The sequence below is a fragment of the Primulina eburnea genome, chromosome 7 (assembly GCF_022965805.1).
Source record: "Primulina eburnea isolate SZY01 chromosome 7, ASM2296580v1, whole genome shotgun sequence".
In the NCBI taxonomy this organism is placed as follows: Eukaryota; Viridiplantae; Streptophyta; class Magnoliopsida; order Lamiales; family Gesneriaceae; genus Primulina; species Primulina eburnea.
This window is the reverse complement of record NC_133107.1, coordinates 23,454,128-23,466,483: the sequence shown is the minus strand read 5'-3', so window position 1 is coordinate 23,466,483 and position 12,356 is coordinate 23,454,128.

Here is a 12,356-nt window from a genome sequence, read left to right as displayed (position 1 = left end):
AGGTCAGAGCATGGAGCACGGGACGCGAAGAGCAGTAATAGAAGACGCTGAATCCGGGCACGGAGACACGCTTTTATCTCTCCTAAACACGTTCATAATTCGGTTCTTTACTTTTACTTTCTTAATGATTACAAACATGTTTTGTATTGATTTAAATTCGGGCATGAACTAAATTTTATTTTCTAGAGATTGACGTAGTTGTGGTCGAACCTATGTTATAGACGTTTTGAATTTTCATTGTATTAATTCATCGTGTTTATTTGTGATTTCTTGTCTTTAATTATTTTGAATTACTGGCCATAATTCAGATCAAATAATTGAGATCTAACACTCGAGAGAGGGGATTGAAATTAGGATAGGGGAAATCAAATCGTCAGACGTTTATAACGTGTAAAACACGTATAACTTTGGCGAATCCATAGGAGAACCTTGATTGCATTTATTACGTGTTACATGATTTTGAATAGACATATTATAATCGGTAATAGGTAATACAGTTCTATTTATCACTTGAGAAAGGGAATAGAAGATATTGTGAGTTCTTGGTTAATATATATGGTGCGATTTAATTAAATGTTAGTCAATTTTAATTTAGCATAGGGGAGACTCGACGAAATCATATCTCTAGATTGCTTCAGTCACTAAATCTCGATTGCGTGAATAAGATTTACATAATTTGTTATTTTGTCTGAATTGATTATAAACCATCTCATTGATTTTTCTAAATAAATTTGAACTATGACAATTATGGTAATTAATATACAGTTTTAAATAATTACTCCTCGTGGGATCGATATTTGTACTCTAACCAGTACTAAAACTTAACAACGTATACTTGCGGTTGTGAAAATACGCAACCGTGATAAACTCTTGTTATATGTTCCAAAAACATGTTTATTATGTTCTCAAGGGGTTGCCATGATTAGGGTATGTTCAAGGGAGGCTTTACAAAATTTTCAGGAGTTCTAGAACACGCCAAACACGCTACACTCGAAGCACAAACAAGCTGGAACCATCTTCACGGTTTTGAGTTGATCACGAATCGGTTTACGGTCAAGCTTTGCATGGTTTGGTCTCGGCTGGGACCAGGGATTTATAGGGTCACGTAGGGGTCATGAAAGGAGTCCTAGCCAAGGCTCGAGTCAAGGGGCTGGGAGGAGTCCTTGCTCGCTAGGACTCCACCCGCGCACATGCGCATGCACAAAAGGGAGTGCAGCAGCACGTAGGGCAAGAAGGCTCGACCAGAGGGCTTTGGTCTGGTCTAGGTCGAGTCACTAGGGTCCTAGGAGGGTGCACAAAGGTCTGGTTCAGGGGCTTGTCCGGTGGCTAGGTCCTAGGCGCGTACCTGAGAGTCCTATCGAACTAGGAGTCTCGGCCATCGCTTCATCTTATGTGGTGGCTGCGGTTCTAGCTTGGGGTTGACTCCTAGGGCAGCTAATGATTCACGAGGTTCCAAGGGAGGGCTGGTTTGATGTTGGCTCAGGCCGGCTCGAGCATGGCTCGGTAAAAATTGTAGATGGCTCGAATGGTGTAGGGTGGCTTGAGTTAGGTTTTCTTTTGTTCTAAAATTTGAAACATGGCTCACAGGGGTCGAGTCGTGGTTCACGAGGGCTAAATTAATATAAAAAACCTAAGTTTTTAATTTGAGAATTTTATATTAAAATTGGAAATAATTCGGGATTAAAAAGCATTAAAAATGAATAAATAAGGAATAAATGAAAAGTCTAGAATTTATGCTAAATAAAATTGTGATAAATTTAATTTAAGCTTAAACAATTATTTGGGATATTCTAGGGTCAATGAAATTAAGAAAAAGTCAAATTCGAGTATTTTTACGTCTAAGGGTAAAACGGTAATTTTACACCTAGAAAATAGTAAAAGTCATGACAGTACTCTTATTGCTGTTTTATATGTTAAAATGTCAATTTTAAATGTTTATGGATTTTTATGAGTTATTATGGACATTTAAAATATATGTTGCATGCTTGGTTTAAAAGAAAAACGTTATATGCATGTTTAATTTTTATTAAGTGATGAGAATATGAAACATTGAAGGAAGTGAAGTAATTGTGACTGTTACGTTGATACGATAATATGTTAATACGTAGTCCAAAGCTCAGTTGACGAGTGAGAGTGTCGATGATGCACCCGCCGCCCAGTACTATGGTTACATGTAGATGGATCCATCGCCCCATACGAATATGAATACGAAGTCACAATTAATGATATGAATTCAACGAAAAATGAATATGAACACGTTTAATATGAATATGAATATGTTTATGATGATATTTATGAAAATTTTTATGTCTAAAATTTATGCATCATTATGAAAATGTTATTTTACGTAAAAATATTTTCACTGTTGCATGTGATCTGTATATGTATACTTGTTATCAAGATTATGGTTTGCTGAGTTTTTAGACTCACTAGGTGTGATTGATGCAGGTGATTATGAAAATAATGTTAATGGAGGCTTTGATGGTTGACTTTGCTGGACTGAAGGTGCACATAGCCCGAGGACCAGCGCTAGTTTTCCGTAATAGTTTATGATTTATGATTTTAAGTTATGTTAAAGTTATTTTATAACTTTCATTATGATTTTGAGTGTTTTTGGAGAGAATGTTAGTTTTATCAATTTTTATAAGTTAGAATATGCAAACGATTGACGATTTGATAATTTAAACTATTTTCTTTGATTTTTTTCAAACATAGTTGGTTGTTTATTTTTAAAATGGTGTTTAAATTTTTTGAGTATTTTTGGCTGTGTTTTGGCCGAACCTATGTGAGTGTTTAAAAAAAATTATAGCACTTTTTTAAGAAAACGAGTAGTGGACGTTTCATATGTTGCGTGCCTGTGTTATAGATTTCGGAACCGCTTGGCAGGATCATTTTCCTTTGATTGAGTCGCGTACAAAAACAACTATCATCGTAGTATTGGTATGGAACCATTTGAGGCATTATACGGGAGACTTTTTTGTACTCCATTATTCTGGGACGGAGTTTGGGAACGACATGTTGAGGAACCAGAGTTAGTCCAGCAGGCTATTGAAAAGGTTGTAGTAATCAAGAAGCGGATTAAGACTGCACAGGATCGACATGCTAGTTATGTGAATACCAAGCGTCGACCTCTTCAATTTCATCCAGGTGAGAAAGTGTTTCTCCGAGTTTCGTCTTTCCACATGATTTTGAGATTTGGTCTCAAGGGTAAGCTATCTCCGAGGTTTATTGGTCCATTTGAGATTTTGGAAAGTGTTCGAGATTTGGCTTACAGACTTGCATTTTTGCCGTACCTATCGAGTATTCATGATGTGTTCCACGTATATTTGTTGAGACGGTATGTAACAGATGAGTCTTACATCTTACATCCATTTGAAGTCCAATTTGATTCGGATTAGTCCTACGTGGAGCGACCTGTTTAGATTCTCAATCGCAAATACAAGGTGTTGCGGAATAAGATCATTACTCTTGTCTTAGTTCAGTGGCAGCACAGAGGTACTGAAGAAGCAACTTGGGAGTTAGAGAACCGTATGCGTTCAGATCATCCAGAGCTCTTTTGAGATTTACTGTAATTGTACTTTGGATGTATTTGTGTTTTCAGTTGTAATCCAAACATTAGTTGTATTCAACAAAAATTGAGATGTAATAATGATATTATTCATTTTTGTTCATCCTCTAAACCTGATTTCGAGGACCAAATTTTTTTATGTGGGGGAGAATGTAGCAGCCCAAATTCTACGAAGTTAAATAAACATGATTAAGTGTCTTTAATTAAAAAAATAATGTGTTAATTAACATTGGAACCGCCATAGCTGATTTCAGAAGCCATACCTGATTTCATAAGTCATGGCATCCTAGTTAGTGGCTGAACAGACATAGCTGAGCCAAAAAGGTGCTAGGGAATAAGTCCAAACCGGTGCTAGGGAATATGTCCAAACTGGGTTGTTGGTTACGGAGCGAAGTTGGGGGTCAGGATAGTGAGCTGAGGTGTCCAGTAACATGTCACAAGTCGGGACAGGTGACTTTGTGCATGTGGCCGAGTGACAGGTGTCCAGACATGTGTTGAAGTGCATGGCATTGTATTGACACGTCCATGCATGAAAGGGCTCTGGAGTCCCGAACTGAGGTCTATAAATAGGCCATTGGGTTCCTCACTGTGAAGGGGGTATTGTGTGATTATAGTGCAAGTTCTAGCCATCTTAGTGAGCAGTCTGGACAGAGTAGAGCAGTCTGGGTAGGACAGAGTATTTCTCACTATGAAAGGGGTATTGTGTGTTTATAGTACAAGTTCTGGCCATCTTAGAGAGCAGTCCGGACAGATCAGAATAGACTAGACAAAACTGAGCAGTCCGGACAGGACAGAGCAATCTAGACAGAGCTGAGAAGTTTGCACAGGACATGACAGTCCAAACAGAGCATAGTAGTCCAGACAGGACAGAGTAGTCCGGACAGAACTGAGCAGAGTAGTCCGGAAAAGGCAACTATGGAACGAACTGTTCGAACTTGGACATGTTTGACTCTAAGCATTGTCATCAGCGGGCTGACGACAGAAGAAGGTTTGGAATTGTATCATTATTATTCAGGAGTTTTTGATACTCTATTTATGTAACGCCCCAAAAATTTAAAAGTTTACGCGAACCACATGTATGCAATTATTAAATTCTTCGTGTATTTCAATAAATGTTTTAATTGCATGAATTAATTATGTTTTGCATGTTTACATGTTTAAAATATATTTTTATACATTGTTGCATACATACATTTTTTGATCTACAATTTCATATGCTTCGCGAAAGCGATTTGGGACAAGAGCAATGACGTCATTCCTTGCGGCAACCACTGGAATATTATAGAACGATCTAAAGAGTGTTGTGTCTTCAGGAACAATATGATCAAATTATGGAGCTTTTAGCTATGAAAGATAGAGATAATGTCGAAATACCAAAATGTGTAATCATAGAGGTTTGTAAAAAAATTATTTTAAAAAGATTGTTCGAGTTGCAATCTAGGAACGAAAATCGATGGCTAAAAATAGAAAATTTTTTTATTAAATAATCGTTTTTGATTATTTAAAATATGATTGATGCTTTTTATTATTTTTGAAAATAAGGAGTTTTTGAGGTGATTTTATATGTCGAGACGTAATTTTTATCGGGATTTGATTTTCAACAAAAATACGAATGTTTTGACAATCCGACTAATAAAGTCACAAACTTAGTTAAAAAAATTATTTTTAATATTTTAATTAAGCACTAATGGGCCTAAATTACCAACTTAGTGGGCTTAAGCCTTATTAGCAACTTAATTAAGTATTTAAAGTTCTAAACCCCACCCTAAACCCATAATTCCCACACCAACAATTAGAATTTTCTCTCCAAATTCTCCGCTAAATTTTTACACGACACACACAAACAAAAGTTGAAGGAAAAAGCATAAAAAGTTGCAAGGATTTTCAAGCCGTCGTTTCCTCGTCGTCGTTTTTCATCGTCAACATAAATTCATGCATAAATAACGCAAAGGCACGCCATATTCTTCCCTTCAATCATCATTCACACCATATTAATTGTTTAAAATTAATTTGCATGGAAAACAAGTGGTAACTTGTGATATTCATGTTTTTTTTCATATGTTGGTTGTTTTGGCTTGTTTTTTATTCCATATTCATGTTATTATGTGGTTATGAGGGCTGCCAAGTTAGAAGTACAATCAAGGGGGTTTACTCAAAGCATTAGGGTCATAAAACTCAACCATAACAAAACACACGATCAAGGGAAATAAGCTGAACCAGTTTTCTGTCAAGAGTTATGAGGGGCTCGGTTTTTGAGTTGGGTGGCTGGGCTTGGATTAGGTTGGGGCTAGAGCTTGGCTATGGTCTGTGAGGGGTCAGGGGAAGAGTCCTAGGACTCAGAAACCAGGGGCTGGGAGGAGTCCTTGACAACAAGGACTCCACCCGAGAGAAAGCCCAAGGGGCTGCGCATGTTTCAGAAGAAAGTGCAGGGAGGAGGGGCTCGGATAGAGGCTTGGGCTGGGCTAGGTTAGGTCCTTAGGGTCCTAGAAGGGCGCTAGAAGGGTTGGTTCATGGCCTAGTTAGGTTGGCTAGGTCCTAGCAACAGAAACAAGAGTCCATGTGCATAGGGGTTTCTCGGCCAAGACAAGCTGTTGAGATGTGGCTTCGGTTTTGGTGCTTGAGCTTGGTCTGGGCATGGTCAAGGGTGTTTAGGGTCAGGTTGGGTCAAGGGTTAACCGCTGGAGCTGTCCTAGTTGCCTAGGAGCCTTGGTGAAGGGTAGGAGTCACACATGCACACATGCAGGTTTTTGGGTCAACTTTCAGGAGGTTTTTGAGCGGGCCAGGTTGGTTTTTCGGGCTAGGCTTGGTCACTAGGGTCCCTAGGTGGGTTGGCTAGGTTTTGGCTCAAGGTGGCTTGGTCGTGGCTCGAGTAAATTGGGAGATGGCTCGGTGGGTTTGTTAGTGTGTCAAAAACGAAAATTAAAGGGCTAAAACTGAATCCATGGGTCCACGGGTGTGGCTCATGACTTAGAAAGGTATAATAAATAACAAAAATGCTATGTTTAAAGTTTGGGATCAAAATAACGAGTTTTGGATTTATTCGGGATTTAATCGCATCACGAAACGTTAATTAACAAATTAATTGAAAACCTAGTTTTACTGGTAGATACGTTTTAGTGATGGTTTTCACTTGATGTATAGGCTTGGACTAGACCTGGTTGTTCTGATTTTTCCTATGGATTAGGATTGTAAAGATAGAGGTACGAAAGTACTATCCGAGATATCCTAGACGAGTATACATTCTTATATGTGTTGCATGATTATTTGCTGCATTGATATATGTCATATGATGCATGTTATTATGTGACGCTTTATGCTAGATGTTCATTTCGTGTTGAGCTGTATCTCCTTCCAGATAATCTTTACTGTTGAGCTGTGTCTCTTTCGAGATAAGCTATATCTTGTGGGGCCGCTCAGCCCTAGCTATCTTGTGGGTCGGGAGGGCTTCGGTGATTCGGGACATTTTTGGTCCTTGTTGTATTAGATGTAGTGACCCAGATGAGTACCGCGCAACACTATCAACCTGGCGCCTCTAGACTGAGCATGTTGAGATCTTTTGTGATTCCTGTTTCTTGACTACCCTGGTATCATATCATAGCATATGCATGTCATATAAGTTTGTATACTCATGCTTTTGTACTAGGAGTTCTTATCGCTCACGTCCTTGGGTTTGTTATCTTGGACACCGCATTCCCATGGGGCATGCCTCTAGTTGGATGGCTTAGGATGAGGAGGAGGACGTTGAGTAGCCGGTTGATTTAGTTTATCAGTACTGTTTTGATTCGATATTGTACCGTATATTTTGCTTTGAGTTATTCTGGACTTCAATTGGGTTGTATAACTATTGTTTATTGACCTTATCCACAATTATCTCTGACTATTGTTATTTAGATTAATTGCATGCTTAGCTCTTGATTAGTAGGTGATTCTGGAACAGGTCACTATATTATGGTATCAGAGCATGCATATGATTTTGGGATATAGATTCTGTTTTGCGATTTCCTTTGACCATTATACAGTTTTCCTCCATTCTATCTTGTAACGATGGCTGACCACCTCGGTGATGAGAGTAGTCATGGCAGTTTAGGTCGTTGGGATGACCAGGACGACTGGAGGCATCATCGTGAGAATCGTCATTGTTGGGATGACCCTAGGCGTTTTGAGATGCACTGTTTCATTTAGATTGGGCCTAAGCCTTTAGTCGGCGGTGAGACTCCCAATTCGCGGATGATTGGTTAGAGCGCATGGAGAGTTGTTTCCGTACATTCCAGTGCACCGAGGAGCAGTAGATGGAGATCCTTGATTTTCTTCTCCAGGGGCGTGTGCGCAAGTGGTGGCGATCGACTTCTGCATTGATAGTCTAGTCTCGTGGTAAGGTGACTTGGACGACTTCCGTGCAGCTTTCATGCAGCTATATTTTTCTCCAGCCCTTCGCCAGACAAAGACAATTGAACTTCTGAGTCTTAAGCAGGCGAGTATGTTTGTTGACGAGTATCAGCAGAAGTTCTTCGAGTTGTTGCCCTTTTCACCTCATATTAGTGGCGATTCCGAGGCCAAGTATGACCATTTTTTTCAGGGCCGATGATCCTACTTCTTATGAGGGGTTAGTGAGTCGGTGTCGTCAGGCAGAGATTAGTCTGCAGCGTGTTTGGTCTATTCTGTGTTCTCGACCTATGAGTACTTTGAGCCCTCGATCTCAGTCTTTCCAAAAGTCTGGTTCTTCTTCTTCTTGATCTGGATCTCGATCTAACGGTGTATTTTGCTTTGGTAAGAAGAAGGTTTCTTGTGTGCATTGTGGGAAGAACCATCCATCTGAGCTGTGCCGAACAGCCGCATGAACTTGTTTTCAGTGCGAAGAGATGGTTCATCTTAAGAAGAATTGTCCTCAATTGCGAGGTGGAGTAGGATCTGGTTCCAGATCTCAGACGACTATTCAGCAGAGGACACATAATCAGGTAGTGGGCGGTTTGAATCTTCGACCTCGTGCCCAGGGTTAGGTATTTGCGCTGAACCAAGATCAGGCTGCAGATGAGACAGGGACAGTCATAACAGGTACTTTTCGTTTATGCGGTATTCCTGCATTTGTTCTTATTGATACCAAAGCCATCCTTTATGAAATAAACAAAGTGGTCGATGAGTTAGGCTGATCTAAATATGGGGTCATAAGGGACTAATCCCGTTTGGATCCAAATAGGATTGTGTACCTGTTGATTTACTTTGTCATTGTAGGTCAATAAATAAGAAGAGCTGAAGAATTTAGTCAGATAATTAAACAGTAAATGTTCCAGGCACATGACTGGACAAGCCCAACCGTTGACTGACCTAATCAAATGTAAAGGACCCAAAATCACCCTTGAGGATAATGCAAATGGTAAGACAATGCTTTGGGTAAGATTACATACGAAAATGTTGTGATAAATAATGTTTTACTTTTTGAGAATCTGTGTTATAATTTGATCAACGTCCATGGTTACTTAGTTGAATTTCAAAAAATTAATTGTTTAATTAAGGATACTGATATTCACATTTTTTTTAATTGGAATTAGAAACAGTGATACCTATAAGATTGATTGGATCAGTAATTATCTAGACTCATCGATCTATTTTTCTGATATTAATAATGATAACACTACAAGAAAAATACAAATCAACAACAGTCATACGACAACGGTTATTATTAAAACCATTGTCTTTTTTTTTTTAACAACGGTTTTAACAAAAACCGTTGTCGTAGCCTAAAAAAACCCGCTTATAGACAACGGTTTTTTAAAAACCGTTGTCTTTTATATGTCTACAACAACGGTTTTTAAAAACCGTTGTCTTTGATATGTCTACGACAACGGTTTTTAAAAACCGTTGTCTATAAGCGCTTTTTTTTTGGGCTACGACAACGGTTTTTAAAAACTGTTGTCTAAGAGTTTTTTTTTTTGCTACAACAACGGTTTTAAAAACCGTTGTCTACGAGCGGTTTTTTTAGGCTACGACAACGGTTTTTAAAAATCGTTGTCTTTCGGATGATTTTTTTGGGCTACAACAACGTTTTTTCCAAAACCGTTGTCTATATAAAATTCTGCCAAAGACAACAGTTTTTGTAAACCGTTGTCTTTTGGATGATTTTTTAACTACGACAACGGTTTTTTAAAACGTTGTCGTTTCTTGTTGTTTTATTTAGTTAAAGACAGCGGTTTTTTAAAAAACGTTGTCGTAGTTTCAAATTTTTTTAAAAAAATCTGTTAATATTTAGCGACGGTTTATCAAATACCGTTGCTAAATTCGCCCAATTTAGCGACGGTTTTTGTAAACCCGTCGCCGATTTAATCTAAAGACGTCGCTAATAGCGACGGGTTACTCAAATACCGTCGCACAAATGTCTATAAATTTCTACGTCCATAACCTTTTTCTTCACACCCGTAAGTCATTTTCTTACTTAGTTCTCTTCTCATTTTTCTTACCCTTTTTCTGTACGATTTTTTTAAAACTTAAATCCTTTTGTTTATAAATTTCCTTAAAAATTAAACATATATTAATTTAGTAAGATTGTTAGTTTATTTTGTTAGGAGTATCAAACTATAAGCGTAATTTTTTTTTATTTTACGAAAACAAATAGCGACGGAAAATGTAAAAACACCGTCGCTAATTAGCGACGGCGGATATAATACAAAACCGTCGCTAAGTGGCGACGGTTAAAATAAACCGTCGCTATTAACACCGGAAATGTTTAGAAAAACCGTCGCACGATTTTTGTTTTACAACAATTTTTCAATGCTACGACAACGGTTTTTCACCGTCGTCTTTAGACGTCTACGACCACGGTTTTTTACCGTTGTCTTTGAGCGCACCCTTTTAACCACAGTGCCTTTAACAACGGTTTTACAAGACCTACGACAACAGTTTTTCACCGTTGTCTTTGATGTCTACGACAACGGTTTTTCACCGTTGTCTTTGAGCGCACCATTTAACAACACTGGCTTTAACAACAGTTTTTTTGACCTACGACAACGGTCATAAACCGTTGTCTTTCACGTTTTTTCTTTTAGTGTAAACAATGTTTATGCCATAAGAGACTGAATCACCTCAACTTTAGATTAATAAATAATTTGAGTAAACTGAATCTTGCTGATAGATTACCTCGTATAGAATTTTTTAAAAATCGTGTATGTTTTGCATGTAATTTAGGTAAACAGATAAGATCTAGTATCAAAATGACTGATAGATGCTTAAAACTATTGCATATGGATTTATTTGGTCATATACATGGAATTAATTTAGGGGGAATGAGATATACACTTGTGATTGTTGATGATTTTTCTTAATTTATTTGGATTAAATTTCTCAGCAGTAAAGATCATTCCAATACCCAACTGATTAAATTTCTTAAACGTGTTCAAAATAATAAATCAGTCTCCGTAATCATGTGGGGACCCGAACCTAATTCGTGTTTTTAATCATCATTGGGACAATTTAATCAATTATAATAAACAGGGTCTAATTTTTTTTTAAAAATATCAAATGCGGAACGTAATGAAATTCGTTCTAATATACATGTCAGTATTAACGTACAAGTCTTGTACTATATACAATCATTCAAACTAAGGTTTAACAACTAAATATCAAGTGTCCAAACCCTATCTCTAATCAAGGTCCGTAGTCTCCACTCTAATTACGATATCTCTTCATCTCCTCGACCCCGATCCTGTCCCACCTGTTGCTATGCACACATACAAACACAACAACAACCGGATAACTCCGGTGAGAAATACATCCCAGTATAAATCAACGAAACATGCAATCATATAAACAATGTAAAAACATGTAACAGATATCAGTAACATGTATCAAAATCTGAAACATAACCAATATAAAATCATCAATCAGACTCGTGACTCCATGTTTCAAACTAGACTCAATCCTAGTCTAGGGATCCCGGTTTCCAGACGTTGGCATTCCATATCGAATATCAGTAATAGAAGAAACTCCAATTCTATTCATCATCGATATAACCAAACATCCGGTATCTTGACCTATCTGTCACAGACTTTGGTACTTTTGCCTAATTACTATCCTGTGACAATGTGCAATGTGCCAATGACGATTCCATCACTATCTGGCACCTATGTCACAAGATTACTCGTCTAATACTCGTCTAATACATGCTTTCTATAAATCAATAGAACAAGCATATCAATTCAAATCAATGCACACAATAACAATAAGTATGTGATTTATGGAAACTCAAGTATATCATACTCGATTCGTTCTCCCGGTACCACATTGACTTATACCTTTCTCTTCTCAGTCTGATGAAGTCGAAGTCTCGAATTCTGATCTGTCCATACTCAATCTGAAATGACAATATCGAATAGGCACAATATCAATATGTAGCTTAATTTTCAAGGCCTGTTCTGATCGATACGCAAATCAAGACATAATCTGATCAATGTCAACGATACAATCTCAATCAATAACGAATCTGATTAATATCAATCTACTGATGTTTCGACAACATAACAAAACAATCTCAATAACCCCGTCAATTTCAACATCACAAATATAATAACACGGCTCATAATCAATATCACTACAACCCATAATCTTAACAATAACAGATCATAATCTCAAATCTGTAAATTTCGCAATACCGGCAATACAATATCAGTATATACGAATCAACAACTCATCTGATCCAAATATGAGTAATATCAATATATCCAGCAATACAATATCAATCAGATATCAATCCTAACACCTCATAATCGATAACAACACAAATTTGATATCCATTCGATCT